The sequence below is a fragment of the Sarcophilus harrisii genome, chromosome 1 (genome assembly GCF_902635505.1).
Source record: "Sarcophilus harrisii chromosome 1, mSarHar1.11, whole genome shotgun sequence".
NCBI classification, from domain to species: domain Eukaryota; kingdom Metazoa; phylum Chordata; class Mammalia; order Dasyuromorphia; family Dasyuridae; genus Sarcophilus; species Sarcophilus harrisii.
Window position 1 is genome coordinate 547,017,046 of NC_045426.1, and position 18,624 is coordinate 547,035,669.

The 18,624-nt window shown below is 36.5% G+C and overlaps 1 long non-coding RNA gene across 1 annotated transcript; it reads right to left on the reverse strand.

Moving 5' to 3' along the window:
* Window positions 1-1,360: 1,360 nt before the first annotated feature.
* Window positions 1,361-18,554, reverse strand: LOC116421335. Its single transcript, XR_004231659.1, has 3 exons — window positions 18,406-18,554; window positions 11,157-11,329; window positions 1,361-1,946 (listed from the first exon to the last, which is right to left on the reverse strand). It is a non-coding gene; the product is annotated as an uncharacterized LOC116421335 (long non-coding RNA).
* Between the last annotated feature and the right edge of the window lie 70 nt (window positions 18,555-18,624).

An 18,624-nucleotide genomic window follows, 5' to 3' on the forward strand; every position in this document is an offset into this window, starting at 1 on the left:
GACTTAAAGAATAACACTATCCACTGCACCACTTAGCTACAATTTAACAAACATTTATTTAGTGTCTACAGTGAGATTGTCACTATGGTAGGTATTGGGGGTACAAAAACAACAAAAAAAATGAAATGGTCTTTGTTGTCAAAGAACATATTTTATTACTGTCTGTATCAATGAATTCAGTTAGTAAAACAAGAAAGATGCTCCTATGCATAGTTTTCTTAACCAGAAACAGTAAACAGTGCTGTGAAATGATCTTAGAAATTCTTATATTTTATAACTAAATCACTTTACTTCAGACTGATAACTATCTTTGGGGTGTAAGCCTAGATCCTTGAGTTGTATAAATTGGAATAATAGCCAGGTTATGGGAAGGGTGGACTTAGTAACTTGCTTGTTAAGCCTGATTGCTTTGAGATCATGAGCTTAGTAACTTGTGTAAATTCTCTCTTTGTTGTACTTCACTAGAATGTATTAACCTCACCCTTTATGCCTTTGTTGGTTTCCTTGTATTCTTCTGTCAATGTAAGCTGCATGTAGCAGATTTCTATATTGGCAGCCAGCGTGGTTTATAGCTATTTGTCTCTCTAAGGAAAAGGATAGTGTCCATATAACTCTTGGTGCAGTGCCTACTATCGCACTAGAAATAATCAAGCACATGATGTATTTTTCCCCTAGCTGTTCTGCTGAAACTTTGGAGTAGTATCTTGACAAGAGCATGGGATTAAGACCCAGGAGTATCTGAGATGTGATACAAATTTTGCCATCATCTCACTGGGATGTTCTTAATCAAGTCAATTCAACTCAATCAAGTCAATGAGCCCCCATTTCCACACCTGTGAAATCAGATTGTTGGACCTATTAACCTCTACAATGTCTTCTAGTTGTAAGATCTTTTGTTCTGTGAAAAAGATAAGGAATATTTTGTAGGAAGAGAATTAATTGAGTTCAACAAATAACAATTTTCTCTTGTATGATAGGCATGTGAGATACAAAACAAAAAATCCAAATACTGTCTCTCCTGAAGAAGCTTCAGTTCTACTGGGAGCAAGGGAAGGGAGAGAAGAGATTTTAATTTCTGCATTAAAATTATCATTATTTTTTTCTGGCATAGGGGATAAGTAAGGAGAGCATTTATTTCTGGAAGATACTGCATCTGCTTTCAGGAATATATTTCAGTAATATGTGATTTGATTGGGACTCCCTGCATTAAGAGCAAGGAATTAGAATGATTGTAAAGGTATTTGGAGCAACAATATGGGACATGAATGCTCCCAGTGCAAAGGTATTAGGTAACAATATAATTTATAGAGATTCAGTTCAGAGAAACAATTCATTCTCTTTCAGTTCCTCTTCAATCCAACCTCTTTCTAGGTCTTTTTGAAAGGAAAAAAAAATCACACACCCCTCAATAGTTTTATTTAGCTTCCAAATAAAATATACTTAACAAAATTATTGATTAAAACTCAGGATGTATGTTTTTTTTTTTTTAAAGAAATTTATGTCAATCTTGTTAAACTAATTGCATTCTGAACTTTAAATATTTTTGCTTTCCCCCCATCCTGATCCCAAGACTAGACTTATTAACAAAAACAAGAAGCTACATGATTGATAGTATCTGGCTAAAAGTGTGCTTCATATACCTCTAGTGAAGTCTTAAGGTCAGGTGTCCCTCTGACCTTTGAAAGTCAGCTCGCTCTGGACTGAACACAAACCCATTTCCCTGTTTCTTTCCCTCTGTACAGTCAAGTGATCTAAGACAGCTGTTAATCTATAGACGGCACTTGAATAAAGACTTGCTCTGTGTCTTCAAATTCTTTCCCTTTTGAATGTAGATCAGGAGATGAAAATCTATCCAATATCAGGGACTGTAGCTCTTTCTCATGTGAATTTTGAGGCAGTTTCTCACCTGTTGAACTATTCAGGGTCCAAGTCCAATGCACCAAATTCTATCAGAGAAAGAGAAATGGAAATCTTCACTAGGTGAAATGATCCTGGTGGTTGTAAAAAAGGGCATAGTTTAATTGGGGGTGCAGCCAGGGAGTCCATACACTGTGCCCCATTCAGTAACCAGAGCACTTGAGGAATTGAGCTGCCTGCTCAGCAGGAGGCCAGGCTGAAGCCACATCTATATTTCCCTAGGTCTGAAAGTCAAGGTTTCTGTATCTTTCCCTTGAGGTGGGGGGCAGCCTGGGAGAACATACATGAACATCAAACAAGTAACCTCACTGTATTCTGGACACCAAGTGTGCCCAGCACCACAAACTCCAATCTAAGTTTGTAATGTTTTATTTCATTGAACCATAGGATATATGGAGGCCATATGCTGGGCATGTGTGTGTGTGCTGGAGTGTTTGGGTTCATTTGCTGACAATGTGCTTTGGGTTTGGGGTTTCCTTTCTTTATCAGAAGGTGGCTGATTCAAGCAAAATGCTTAATAATGGCTGGAACCAACGAGGCAATGATAAAATCATCTATATTCAGAAGTCCCTTTGATGTTCAGGGTCTTTTTGGAGGTTCCAAAAAGCAGTTCAAAGATAAATTTTGTTTTATTTTTATACATCACACCTCAAGCACATGCAAAAGCACAGGCCTGGCTCTCCAGCCCCATGATGGAGAAAACATGCTCTTTAGAGTCTTTCTCTTTCTGATTTGGTCTTTAGCTCAATTTTATATCCTCCCAAGTTCTGGCCAATTTGACTAAGAGAAGGAATAGATAGAACAAGGGGAGATGATTGGTAATTAGTTTTTGGATTTGTAGGAAAAAAGGGGATACTGATCCTAAAGTGCTACTCATGTTGGATGGCAGAGAAGAAGGCTAGGTTGGTTAGAGTGATGTGGCAAGACTGTTTTCTCTCTATTTCCTTTATACCCAAAGGGAAATAATGGGTTGTCAGGAGAAGGACTATCTAGCTGCTCCCAGTAGTACACTTGCAGTTAACTAGAGGTATCAAAGTGGAGTCAGACCTAATACTGCTTCAGATACTTATTACCCCATGGGTAAGTCACTTGATTTCTATTTGCCTCAGTTTTCTCATCTGTAAAATTTGGGCATTGAACTCAATGACCTCTAAGATTTCCTTCCAGTTCTGAATTTTATTTGAATCTTAGTTTCTTCATTTATAAAATGATGATAATAATAACACCTACATTATAGGGTTGTTATTTCAAATAAAATAATACAGGGTGTTCCAAAAGTCTCAGGACAATTTTAAGTTTATCAAAAGAGTATATTTTACAAACCTTAAGTAACTATTAGTTAGTAATAGTATTCCTGGTTTGTTTTATGGATGTGAATAGCAGGGATAAGGTTCTTTAATTTTTTTTCCCTTTGTCTATATATGATCATAGTTAGAGGTATATTCTTGGAATTAGGGATGGCATGGAGAATGAGGAAACATATAAAAAAAGAAGTATGGTATTTAGAACTAGAGACAAATCAAATAATTGATTATGTTTCATTGCCCTAAGCTCTTCTTTTTCTATCCCCTATCCTCCCAGATGAATGCATAGAGAACCCCCCCCCCCCAAATCTGTTTACAAGCTAGGTGAGTTTATAGGTGTAGTAGTAAATTATTTCTACCTGGCTTTTCTGAGGAACTTGCTGAAGCTCAACAACAGAAAGCTGGAGAGTGAGTGTCACTGTCTGGCCGGGGAATAAGAGGGGACAGAAGAAAATTGTCCTTCTTGGACCTTAGTCACACTCAAGTATCTGTTATGTCTTTCTCTCCATCCAATATTTTGCCATCATCATTTGTTTATTAACATTGAATGGGACTGATTGGTTGAAGTATTTCTCAGTATTGTCACATGATCCCTGTTCTGAGCTGGGACCCTGGGGAGTGGGGGGGGGGGCGTCATATGATCTTTGGAGGGATAAATTTTGAACCCTGGGATTTAGTAAGTTAGTGAACTTGCAGGAAGTGATGTGGCCTGTGGAAGGCAGCACACACTGGTGACCATTGGTCAAGGATGATTACAAGGATGATTACAAGCTTGGGTCTTTTGCTTTGAAGTCCTAGACAAGGCAGAAGCTGGCCAGGTTTTAGGAGCACATGGAAGAGTTGGGATGGTTCCCACTTGTGTCTTGGCCTTACCCTGCAGGGATTAAATAAATGCTTTCTCTTTATACCTGATGATATCTCTGATTAGTTAATTTGGGAAAAGGGGTCTTGCACTCTTCCCACACAATATCATCATTAATATTGATGATTGTAGTGAGAATTTTCCCACCTCCTTGATTCTAGCTCATTTCTCTCTGTATTCCATTTAATCACATACTAGTTTGATTATACCATCAGAGGCTACCATCACATGCACAATTTCTTATCTTTCTATTGTTCTCTTCATTCTTCCTTCTTTCATCTTCAACCTTTATTTTCACTCACAGTGAACCTCTCTTTTATCATGACTTCTTTTCCTCTATGAAGATACTCAGGTCTTCTGAACTCTTTTTTTTTTTTTTAAATCCTTCCCTAAATTCTTCCCTATCCAGCTGATGTAATATGAAACCCTAAAACTTTTGGTTTTGGAATCTGCTCCAAAGTGCTAATAGCTTAGCCAGATAGCTTCTAGCTTCAGGAAATTCATAGGCCCAATCTGTCTGATTCTGAACAGACTATTTCTCAATTCATTGCTGACTGATGATCTGGTCAGTGATAATAAAATTTCAGAGACCACCCTTAATTCATCTGGAGATTATTTCCTAGCCTTACCCTTGGCTAAGAATTAACATCTATGACTGAAAGCTGTATATCTCCTTGCTTCAGTTTCTTTACTGGATTTCCTTAGAATTCAGTTTGCTTTGGAATAGTAATAGTATATTTCTTTCAATAAAATCTTTGCCCTTTAATTAGGAGATAGGTTCAAGCACCTCACTGCACCAATCTGGGAATTTTGGGGTCCCCCTTCTCAGTCTCAACACAGCTACAATTCTATGTCTTTTCCCTTTCATGGCCAAACTTTTTGAAATTATTGCCTATACTTACTATTTCCAAAATTTCCCCCCAAACTCCCCCTCTTACAATCTGTCTTCCATCCACACATAATAATTTACTTAAAATTCATGAATGGTTATTGATTGTGGTGAATCACCACATTCAAGAGTGGAAAGGTTAAGCAGAGGCAGTTTGAGATTCTATTCTACTTGGAAGAAAGGTTAGGACTGGAGATGGAGGTTTGAGAGTTGAGTTGTATTGAGACTAGAGCTGAAGCTGTGATAGTTAATGAGTGCCAAGAAAAAGATCAAGAAAGAACGGAAACAAGAAGACATTGCATGAACACTTACATAAAAGGATCAAGAAGCAAAAGACTAGAAAGAAATGTTAGAGATCCAGGAAGAACAGTACTTTTGGAAGTCAAGGAAATAAAGTATATTCAGCCAGAAAGATATCAAATAGTACCCAAAGTTGAAGGGAAGCTGAGGACAAAAAAGACTTCAGAAAACTCCTTTGGAGCTTGCTCAGCCCTCTCAGCAATGTTAGGACTCTCTCTAATACTGGCAGCCTCTTATGGCTTAAAAAAACAAAACAAAACAATATTAAGGTTGTGAATATGCAATGTTCCTCACTACAGAGTAAGTTCCATGAGTCCTGAGACTGTATCTTATTTAATCTTTTTTTTTTTAAATTTAACTTTATAGATAAAACAAGCATTTCTATAACACAATATAATAAAAAATATGATTACAATGAAATTCCAAATTTACTATGTACAACTTGCTATTTCTTTTAAACATATAATAAAGCTACCATGTAAATTCCCCTCTCCCCTTTTTTTTCTTCCTTTCTCCATTCCCTTGCAGGTTAGTATGGCTAGGGTCCCTAAATGTGGCTTAGGAAAGAAAAGGAGTCTCTGAGGTTGAGCTCCTGGATAGAATTTAGAAAGTAACAGTAAGGAACACTGAAAGCCTAGGACAATACTATCCACAATTTGGATTTAAAACTTGATTATAATAACAAAACTGCTAAAAAAAAAAAAAAGAAAAAAAAGAAAAAAAGGAGTAAGTAGCACTTTTGGAGATCTGGGGTCATTTTTAGAGGAAGATAATGAGCTAACAAAAAAGCTACTCCTACCTCAAAGAGTAACATCAAATGGTCACAATGCAAAAAGAGCTCTTGTAAGAATTTACCTAATCTCTAATCTTTATAACTCCTTTAGTCTTTAGCCTAGTGTATTGCAAACAGTAGAAATTTAATAGATCTTTGTTGAATTTTATTGAATTTGAAATTTCCTTCAATCAATGAAGTTTTTAATCAGTGTCAACTGTTCAGGCACCGTGAAAGGGGTAGGACATATAAATTGTACAAAAGAAAGAATTCCATTTCAAAAGGATCTTATTTTGCAACCGAGGATAAAACAACTCTGTGAGTGTGTGTGTGTGTGTGTGCATACACACACAAGTACATGTTCGTGTGTATGTGTAGTGATATAAATACATAAAATAAAATACATAAGATTACAAAAGCAATCAATCATGTTGAAATTCAGTTAAAAAATTTCATGAACTACAGGCTAAGAACTCCTGGTTTAGATGATTCCTAAGGTCCTTTCTAGAACTAACGTTTTATGTAGCTAATCCAAAGTGACAGATGAAAAATCTTTTCCACAGGTAAGTCTTTGCAGGTTAATCTTGATAGGCATTTTAGACAAATATTTATTCTCAGCTTTATAGAAAGTTAAAAAAAAAAAACCTGAACATGAATTTTTTCATCAGCTGTTGCAACACTTGCCAACACCATCATCAAGCTCAGTCTTTTTATTACTTCAACAACAACAAAAACAACAACAAATCAATCTGCAGCCTGATTTCTCATAGGTTGTTTATCCTAATTCATTTTAGATCCTGAATTTTGGGAAAACCCCATGGATCTATGTTAGTTTCTTTTGATTCCTGGAAAGTAGTTACTAAGATATAAGACAATGGTCAAATAAACATCTAAGTTTGTAGTTGGATGTGGAATCTAAGAAGCCCTAAGCTGTTTGGACCGGCAGATATTGAGAGATTTCTAAGCATTACCAGCATATGACTCAGAAACTGAATCTAAAATAGTGTATCCCCATTTTTAGATGCAATGGTGTTATAATGATATAATCACACTGTGGAATGGTGGTCAGTTACACAACACAAATGATCAGAGCACAGATAATACTGCTAGGGCCATTTTTACCAACAAAGCAAAGTGAGCTAAGATTCAAATAAATAACTAGAGAAAGGGAAAATGTAACATAAACAACATGAGAGAAAACAACTCATTGTGAACCTTACTGGGCCGTGGCTAAAAGACTAGAAACGTTCTCACAAAAGTTGTCAATGCCAACTCATTTAGCAATTAATCATGTCCTATCATGTGCTATTGCCCTTTAGTTATCTGACATTTTATACATCGAAGTCTTATGTCTATAGCCAAATTGCAAACTTCTTGACAAAAGGACTCACATTTTATATTTCATATTTCCCATGTGCCTTGACATGAGATTTCATCAGGGGAAGAAGTGCAGGTACTACTGGAATTTCCCACACTGACACCAATCACCAATCTCCCTGTAATTTAATTTTAGAGAGCTGCCCAAGGCTGAGATAGGTTATCATTGCACAGCTAGGAAATGTCAGAGGTAGGATTTCAATTCAGCTCTTCCTGAATCCATATCCAGCCCTCTGTCCATTATGCCATAAGTGCTTCTCACATAGTAATTATGAATCAAAATGTGAAGATTCTGAGATTAGTTGAATGGAAGATCTAGCACCAAAATCTGTACAATATTCTGGACCTCTAGTTAGTTAAGAATTCCCATAAGTCACCTACACTTGTTAAAAATTATAAAATGAAATGAACAAGTTGTGGTATATGATCAGGATGGAATACTATTATATTGTAACAAATAATGAATTCATTGAGTTTAGAAAAACATGAGTAAACTTGCATGAAATAATGAAGAGCAAAATGAGTAGAAATGTTCTATACATTTATAGCAACATTGTTTTAAGAACAACTTTGAATGACTATTATTTTGATTATTGTAAATACTGAAGAAGATAGTATCTTCAACCAAAGAAGGAACTGATAAATAGAAGTATGTGTTGAATAATTTTACATATGTGTGTATAGGTGTGTGTGTGTGTGTGTGTGTGTGTGTGTGTGTGTGTGTGAAGGAAGCAATCTCTAGGATAAGGGAGGGAAGAAAAAAAAGAAAGTTAAATGAACTTTATTATATATTCTAAAAGAATAGCAAGTTGTACATAATAGATTTGCAGTTTCATGTGATATCATCTTTTTATTCTACTATATTATGGAAAAGCTTTTTTTTTAATAAGTTAAAAATAAAACAAATACAAATTAAAAAAAAAAAACATGTTTCTAGTGGAGAGAATCTATCTCTTAAGACTTCCCAGTTCAAACATGTTTTCCACAAAAATATTGTCCCTGCTTTTAAGGAGCTCCCATTCTAAAGAGGGAAATGGCATTCAATTGCTAAGAATTTGTATAAACAAAATGCATACACTTTAAGGAGAAGATCATTTTAGAAGAAAAGGACCGGGGTAAGAGGGGATAGGAGAGAGCATTGCTAGGGAAGTCATTTTGTAGAAGATGGGATGTGAGATTAGTTTTGAAGGAAACAAGGGAATTTAGAAGTTGGAGGTGAGGAGGGAGAAATTCCAGGAAGGAGGGCCAGCTCTTGCCGCTTCAGGCAGATGGGAAATGAATGTGTGAGGAATAGGAAGTGAATTAGTGTCTAAGTTAAAGTATATTTGGTAGTAGAATAATAAAAGACTAGAAAGATAGAAAGAGGCCAGGTTGTGAAGGGCATTTAACACCAAATAGAGCATTCTGTAATTAATGCTGGAAGTGACATTGAACCAGTTTATTGGGGAGGTTGAGGGCTGACATGGTCAGGTCCACACTTTTGACAGCTGTGTCAAAATTGGGAGATAGGAAGCAGGGAGACCAATTAGAAAGCTTTTTCAATAGTTGTGAGATGAGAGGTGATGAGAGCTTTTGTAAGGAGAAGGCTGTGTAAGTACATAGAAAGGAACACTTATAAAAGATATTATGAAGGTAAGAAATGAAAAGATTTGACAACAGATTAGTTATGTAGGAGGAGGGCAAGTGAGGAATAAAGGAAGACATCAGTGCTTTGAGCTGGGAAGTTCTACATTAATAGGCAAGTTGAAAAGAGGAAGTTTTGGGGGAAAGGATGAAGTCTGTTTTGGATATGTTGAGTTTGAAACACCTAAGAAATATCTAGTTTGAAATGTGTGATGGTGATTTGGGACTGGAGCTCAGCAGAGAAGTTGGGGCTGTCATATATGTGACTTTTTTATGATAATTGAACTTATGGGAATTAATAAAATCACCAAGTAAGACAATAGAGAGGGTGAAGAGAAGGAGACCCAAGAAAAGGTTTTAGGGGATAACGATGTATAGCAACAATGACATGGATGAAGATCCAACAAAGGAGACCAACAAAGAACAGACAGATAGAAGGATAATCAGAAAAGCAGTGTCATAAAAACTTAGAGAAGAAAATATACACAGGAGAAAGTGACCTATGTCATAGAGAGATCAAAAAAGATGAGAACTGAGAACAGGTCATAACAGTTGGCAATTAAGAGATTGCCAGTACTTTGGAGAGCCTCCATAGGCTGTTATCTTTGAGATAATAATCATCTCTAGAACCACAAGTTATTGTTCATCCTTTGTTTTAGAAGAGGATCATGATGTCTTGATTTGTCCAAGTGAATCAGATTTAAATAAAGCAGAGTTGCACAAAACCATCAGTCTCATTCTCTTACAGAGTCATGGAAATACAGTGGCAAAACAAAAGTCCAGATGGCCCAGGATGCAGTGGATGGCATATTTGATGTCTGATCAAGCATTAAGCTCTACACAGAGCCTGTTTCAGTCATCTCATGGCCACTGGAACAAATCCTTCTTATTTGCCCACTCCACTGGGGCAAGTTTTCATATCCTTGGAATGCACATTCTCCTAACTCATTGAAGGGTTTGAGGCTTGACAGTTACCCTCAACCTGGTTTATGCCATCTGCTGAATGGTCTACTGGGATATGAATGCTCTGCATGCTACAACTTCTTGAAGCCACAGGTAAGAGTTGGGTAGTGAGCGAACACCAAAAGTGAGTAAGCAACCCTGAAAAAGGGCACAGCAAACTCTTACACTGTAAGTGCTAATACTCCTTAAACATCCCGTATATCCCACTATAAGTTGTAGGAAAGATGTCAACTTGCATTCATAGAGGAAATTTGTTCATTCAGAAGTTTCTCACACCAGTGAAATCAATCCCTAAGCTTATGTTATGCTTGGGTTTTGACATAAGATAACTAATATTAATTATTTGAACTAGAGCATCCATTTCTTCAGAAAGTATTGAGATATAGCAAAACAATATTATGATTTGGCTCTCTTCTTTCTGAATTCAGTATAGAAGCTTGGTAAAATGCACCAATTTATATTTGCAGACATAAGGAGTATCTCCAGAGTGACTGGGAAATAGGCTCTGCCATGCAGAGATTATGAAAAGTAGGGGTGTGTCTATATCTGGACACAATATCATGTTTTACTTGGAGAACTATTTTAGCAATTATTCTATGGAGATAGGGAGAAAGCATATGGACTAATGCATTATAAAGAGAATTTTTGAAAGATTTTAGAGATTATTTTGATTAAACAAAATGGTGGGGTTTTGTTCTAGAAGCAAGGAAAAGTCAAAAGTGGAAATAATGATTAGAGGTGGATCTGATTGTGATCTTTCTTACAGCTGAAAGGTAAATTTTTGTTTATGTCATTATTTATTAAATAATAATTTGTATAACCAGTAACTTTAATATTTATTTAACCCCAAGTTTTGGAAGTTTATCTATTTTTCACCTCTATTTGGAGGTCAGCAACTGCTTATGGGAAAAGAGATATTTTCTGGTTTGTATATAAATCAAATTTAATAATGTAGATTGGGATATTTTTAACATATTTAACATGTATTGGACTACCTGCCGTCCAGGGGAGGGAGTGGGGGGAAGGAGGAGAAAATTTGGAACATTGCAGGGGTCAATGTTGAAAAATACCCATGCATGTTTGTAAATAAAAAGCTTTAATTAAAAAAAATGTAGATTGGGGACTCAGAGTTGACTGAGAGTAAGTTACCTGTGAACAGAAAAGATTTCCGTCATCATCCCTTCCTCCTCTTACTTCCAAAAGAAAGCAACAAATTTTCTCCAATGCTTTAGCAGTTTTTCTTCCAATGAAATTGAGCCTTGAATGTCAAGAAGCAGTATTTTCCAGCCATCTGAAACCTCAACACTTCCAATTCTGAAAGACTGAAAGGAAAGTGAAAGGGAAGCAGTTTATGGATGCTAGTATAACATCTTGTTATGAGTAAATGATAACAGAGAAATGAGACTGTGGAAGCAACTGCCAGGGAGATGAAGAAGTGGCCAGGAGTAGCAGAATAGCTTTCTCAAGTAGGCTAGACTGAGTGAAAAAGGGAAGCAATCCTAAGGAATTGCATGCAAAGGTTAATCTTTTCATTAGTCCAGTGTATGAGTGAAACTGATGTGTTCCCCTCTTGCTGGGTTGGGGAGACAGTGTTTAATAATTAGCTGACTTATACTCTCAGAAAACATATGAAGGTTAGAATCCAGTTTAGGGAATGTGGATCAGGAATTCTACTTTCTTGATTTAATTCATGAGAGATGATAGGATGTAGTAAATATAGTTCAGGATTTAGAATCCCACTTCGGATATTTACTAGATGTATGACTGGGAAAGTTATGTTTCTCTTGGAAACTCATTTTCTTATCTATAAAATGAGGAAAATCAAAGCATCTTCTTCACACTATTTTTTTGAGTCAAATAAGATAACATGTAGCATGAATTGAAAACTTTAAAGTATCATGTAAATATTATTCCTTGTATCTAACCCTATCCCTTCTATAATGTTGCTTTTTATCTTAAGTTTAGATCCCTTTGCTATAGTAGGATTTCACAGTCTGAATTCTGTATGGTTGGGGGGAGTCAAAAGAAAATGGTGACTCATAAGATATGGTTTTGAATAGATCATAAATTCCAACAAATTCTACAAATCTGCAATTAGCTTAGAGGACTACAGAATTGTTAGTGATACACACTAATTCCTACAATTATGGCTTATTTCATATTAGTTTTTTTAGGTTGATGTAAGTTGAGACACTTTAGTGCTTATACTGATAAACAGTCTCTTAGGGTGGGCTCCTTCTGTAGCTGATTATTCTCTCTTATTTTATACCTTGGAATTTCAGTTTTGGAAAGTTACCTTTCTAGACCATGTGCCCAAATTTGTGTGTGTATATGTACGTATGTGTAAGAGATGTAGGGATTTTACTTATTGTTTGCTGTCTGAATTCCCTATGTACTTGCCATAGGAAATATTTAGTTATGTCAGTTTGCCCAGGTAGTTGCCATTGAAATTTCTGTAATTCTAAATATGTGTCATAAGAATTTTTGTGGATTGATTCTCCTCCCTCTTCCTCTCAAATAAAGAACCTAAATGATTTTGTTTGTTCAGAGAAGACAATTTCTCCCAACTAAGAATATCAGAGAGGGATAATTCTAGCAAGCAGCTAAATGTTAGAAAAGCACAATCATCATTATGTAGTACAGAAAAGACATTTTCTTTTTTTTAATTTGACTTTATTTAAAGTTTTTAAAAAAGACACTTTCTGAGGAAGAAAAAGAAAACATTATCCAGGGAAGCAGGTGAAATGAGTCACAAAAGGCATCACCTTATGGTTAATCATGAATACAGGAAATATTAAGGGGACATAGCTATTCTCCATAAGTGTTCATGTGGAAGGTATGGAAAGCAAACCTTCAGCCATGATTAAAAAAATAATAAAAATGAGGGTAAGCTAATTTTGATGAAGCTCTGAATAGATGAGGTTAGCAAAAGTAGACAAATATTTTACATTTCTCTGAGAAAAAAAGTCAGTTAGTACAGTCCTTACCCTAGAGAGAATAAAAATGGATAGAAGAGAAGCATAATCCCAAAGCAAGCAACAGGTGTTTGGGGAGTTGGAGAAAGTGATCCTGGGAATTCTTATAAAGCTGTATGGGGAGGCTGCTAATGTTGGTGAGGAGACAGTTGTAAATTGGAAACAGAGCCTTCCTGATGAATGTTGAGGATATCAGCTTGAAAACATATGGAATATAAAGAAAGCAGGATTGATTTTCTGGGATTGGCCCATAAACTCACTTGTGGAAGCAATAGAGGAGGCCAAGGGTGGAAAGCTGGGCCAAGAGAAGAGAACCCACTGTTGCAGGCTGGAGGGTGAGAAAGAAAAGCTGCTGATTCCCAGGAAAGCTGGAAGACATTGTCTGCTCCCAGGAGGCTCCAGTCCAAGCAAGCTCTGTTGGGGCTGGGGAGGCAAAATGAAGAAACCTGGATGATGTTAGACACACTGGAGGATGAGAATTTCTTTCTATCGTGAAGTGATTCTTTCCCAATGGAATATGTTCTTATTTACACACTGGGCTCCTTGAAATGCTTAGATGAATTTTTAAGTTTTTTTTTTTTTTAAAGAAAGAGGAAAGAAAAAAAACCTCTCAAGTAAATACCACTCAGTGGACTTTCAAAAGTGGACACCTTCAAGCCAAATCACGTTTTCGTGCCGGTTGTGCTGAAATTAGAAGCACAATCATCTGATTGTTCCTACTGCCCACATATCTCTGGCTCAGTTCCTGCCCAATATCAGTCTTTCTGACCTTTTCTTGTCATGTCCATGATTGGGCAACCTCAGATAGTTTTTGCCCGATGACCTGTAGGGGTTTCAGGGACAGAAGCAGTTAGTTGATGAATTCTATCTTCCTTTGATTGGTTCTAGTTCTAAAGACTGAGATTGCCTTGTCTGTTGTTCAATAACTTTTGGTCATGTCTGACCTCATTTGGGGTTTTCTTGGCAAAGATACTGGAGTGTTTTGTCATTTCTTTTTCTAGCTCATTTTTCAGATGAGGAAACGGAGGCAAACAAGATTAGGTGATTTGCTCAGGGTCACAGAGCGAATGTCTGAGGGCTCATTTGAACTCAGGAAGATGTCCTATGACTCCAAGCTTGGCACTCTGTCCACTATTCTACCTAGCTGCCGCTGTCTAATGCAACTCTAATGCTGGAAGCTCCGGAACAAGTGCTAAATCAGAAACTGAAATGAAATCTCAACTGCAGAGAGAAATCTCTCCAACTAGACATGAATGTTCTAGGTGAATAGTGGGATTTCTATCATGTTCATATTCAAATAATTTGAGATTCATTGTTGGGGAAACCATATTATAGGATGTATTATAGAGAATCATAGGACTGATAGCTGGAGGGGGTCAACTATTTAATCTTACTTACCTCAATTTGAATGTGATACTCCCTCTGAGATACCTACTCCTTTTGTATTCACATTTTGGGGTTGGGTCATCATAGGTAACTGCTATTTGCTTTTAGGTCCTAGGGCATCCTTTGAGTCTATGCTACTAAAACTGTAGCTGACAAGTCTTTGCTGTTGAGATTCCCTTTATTAGTTAACCAGTAGATGCAAATCAAGTCAAAGAAAAAGTGCTCATTATGCACAGTGAAAATAGTAGCAAATATTCATCCCCATAAACTCATGACATTTTTCCACAGGTGCACATGATATCCATGAGAAGAGTGAATACTCTTAAGATTACAATGTCCACAAATATAGACAATGTACATGGCCAACGCCACACACTAGTTTAGTACTATAGAGCCTCAAAATTATTTTCTCTTATAGAAATCTTCATGTTGCTCCCTACTTGGTGAAGTGTCTCTTCTGGGGGAATTATTCAGTGAGGTCCTAGGCTGTGCTTTGTTCTGAAGCTCAAGTAATGATCGCCAGAGCTAGAGTTCCTCTTAAAATCATAATTAGCTCTCTTCTCTGCTGCCAGGAGTCTTGCTTGAAACTGTTTATCCCAAAACTTCATATCTAAAATATATAGAGAATTGACTCAAATTTATAAGAATACAAATCATCCTCCAATTGATAAATTGTCAGAGGATATGAATAGACAATTTTCAGATGAAAAAATTAAAGCCATTTCTAGTCATATGAAAAAAAGTTCTCTAAATCACTATTGATCAGAAAAATGCAAATTAAGATAATTCTGAGGTACCACTATATAACTTTCTGACTGTTAAGATAACAGGAAAAGATAATGATGAATATTGGAAGGGATGTGGGAAAACTAGGACACTAATACATTGTTGGTGGAGTTGTGAACTAATCTAACTATTCTGGAGAGCAATTTGGAACTATGTCCAAAGGGCTATCAAACTTGGCATAGCTTTTGATCCAGAAGTGTCTCTACTGGGTTTGTATCCCAAAGAAAACATAAAAAAGGGAAAAGGACCCACATGTGCAAAAATGTTTGTAGCAGCCCTTTTTGTAGTAGAGCAAGGAACTGGAAACTGGATGAATGTCCATCAGTTGGAGAGTGGCTGAATAAGGTATAGTATATGAATGTTATGAAATATTATTGTTCTGTAAGAATGACCAGCAGGATGATTTCAGAGAGGCTTGGAGAGACTTACATGAACTGATGCTGAGTGAAATGAGTAGAACCAAGAGAACGATGCATATGGTAACAAGATTATATGATGATCAATTTTGATGGATGTGACTCTTTTTAACAGTGAGATGATTCAGAATAGTTCTAATGGTCTTGTGATGGAGAAAGCCAGCTGTACCCAGAGGGAGGACTATGGGGACTGAGTGTGAATCACAATATAGTATTTTCATCTTTTTTGTTGTTGTTTTCTTTCTCATTTTTTCCATTTATGATCTGATTTTTCTTGAGCAGCATGATGATTGTGGATATATATACATATATATAGAAGAATTGCACATGTTTAACATATATTGGATTACTTGCTGTCTATGAGGGGTAGGGGGGGAAGGGAGAGAGAAAAATTTTGAAACACAAGGTTTTGCAAGGGTTAATGTTGAAAATTATCTATGCATGTGTTTTGAAAATAAAAAAAACTTTCATTAAAAAAACTAAAATATCTAAAAAAAAGGTGATAATAAAAAAAGAAACTTTCTCTCTGTTCATGTTTGACTATAGAGTTTACATCTTTGTTCCCTGTTGAAAGTGTCTCAGTTGTGCCTCAAACTCTCTTAACCTTACTGTTAGCTTCTTTTCAGGACCATAAATGCATGGTCAGTCTTTGCCTTAGACAATTTTTCTTTCTAATTCAATAATAAAAACCCAGCATTTTTTTCACACTTTGTAAAGAAAGACTGGGCACGGATCCATTCCTGTACTTAAACACTTCATTATCTGTCTTATACTTTCTATGATTATATACTGGATTTCCCAGACTGAGAGACTTGTCAAAAGTCTCTCCTATACACTGGAAAACATTAGCCTAGAGATAGGAAACAACTTGCCCGGGATCTTATAACTAGTCTGAATTTGAACTAGGGTACTTCTGATTCTAAATTCAATGCTCTTTTGGCACATCAAATTGCCTCCTTTTTTTTTTTTTTGGTGTAGATCCTAACGGTTAGATTGCAAAGAACTGAAAGATCAAAGGTATATTATATGTTTCCTCAAATTCTTGTTTCTCATTTAATAATTTTTATGATACAATTTTCCAATTTTAGAAATATACTGTTATTGATAGAATATCAATTAGACAAATAATCAGAATTTCAAATTGATGTGGACTATGCTAAGAAACTGCTATTTTGATATTACAACATGAAATATATTATCACTTAAAACATTTCCTCTTTTAATTATGCTGAATCGTCTGCTTCTGAATTGGGCTTTCAAAAGTCAAATCACATTCCATAGCTAGTTGTTGGTGATGGTTGGATTTAGGCCATAGAACTCTTTCTGTCCAGGGATCATTATGATGGTGAGATAGCAGCACCTGTATCTAATGGTTTACTCTCTCTTCTCCCTCCCTCCCCACAGATGAGAGGCCACAGTCAAAATTCCCATATTTGGATGGCAAAGCTTTTAAATGGATTTAGGCTCTATTAAACCTCCCTTGGAATAGCTAGCTGGGGTATTTTAATGCTGCACACTGAAAGCCTATAATAATTCTAACACCAGAGAAAATTCACATCCAGTACAAAAGGTCCTTTCTTTGGGCTGGCTTACAGAGCCATTACTTGGTGCCTGGCAAAGTGTTTTAGTCCCAGTGAGGTGAAAGCTTTGGCTTTGGTTCTGGCTCAGCCACTGATTCTGTTGGGTGACCTTGAGCAAACTGCCTACCTTTTCTCAAGGCCAGAGTTTTCCTGTAAAATAAGAAGCAGAAGACTGGATCTTTCCCAGTCTCAACGGGTCATTGTGGGAGAGGCTGCAAAATCATTTCAAACTTCTCATATTCAGGCACTTTATAAATAGAGTGTTGGTTCAGATCCTGCCAGCTGAATAAATTCCTCCCTGGGCCAAAGGATATTTATTTCTACTACTGGATTATACAAAGAATACCATCTTGCAGCTTGTACCTTCTAGGAAGTCACATGATGCTATCAACTAATAAGCTATATCCTGCCAGGTGAGAAATCTAATCCCTAGGTATGCTGTGGGGCCTTTAGAAATCTGCTTACTTTTGTACCATGTAGCATCTTCCCTAATATTTAGCTTATATTTCGAATAATAGGCTTGTAGAGATTTTTTAAAAATCTATATAATAATGTTAATTCTTTTTTGATGCTTTTGGATCATTTTACAGAGGTGATCCTTGTTTTCAAAAGCCATGTAAAGAGGAGATGGTTCATATCAAGCTAGAAAAACTTTGAGTTTGAGACCATTGATGGATTATATGTTTGTCATTGGAGGGTTAGGTTTGCTAAATTAATGAGGTTCATTGTGAGGTTAGTTACGATATTTTAGGCCTTGGTAACACTACAATGAGTTTCTACCAAGTTGCAGAGGGCTCTACCAAGTCACAATCTGTGGAGATAGAAGAAATGTCCAGATTGACTGACCAAGTCCTTGATTCCTGTTGATTTAATGTTCTAATCACTTAGAAATAAATTGTGGCCATGTAGTATTCGGAAGTCATACTTATTATTCACTTCAGGAAATGAACAGTCCAGATCTGTTTTAGAAGTAAGGAAGACCACTATTTTTCTCCCAAAATCATTTTGCTGTATTTTATCTAACTGATGATCTCCTTCTCTTGTCCTTCAAAATGAGTGGTGGGAGGAGGGATAAATGGTAGAAAACTCACTTTGGTACTTGAGGGAAAAGGGTGAGAAGGAATGAATGATTTTTCATTCATTAATGAAATGAATGGCTTTGGTTCTGTTATTAAGGCTTCTCATTTGCCAGTTCTGCTGAGCCCTCACAGTACAAACACAAATGTGGCATAACTGCTGCCTTCAAGGACCTTACCTTCTAATGAAGGGAGCCACTGTATGTAGGACTGATGACCAAGAAGTGCTGCTGATCACACAGGGAGATTTTTTCTACTGGATTGAGCAGAGAAGGAATGGATGGATTGAAAATTCCAGAGGGGTGCTTATGGGATCCAGGAAGTAGGCAGATTGTTGATGTATGTCAAAAAATGAAGGATGTGTGAGGTAGCCTTGGTGAATCAGTTGCTATGGTGAC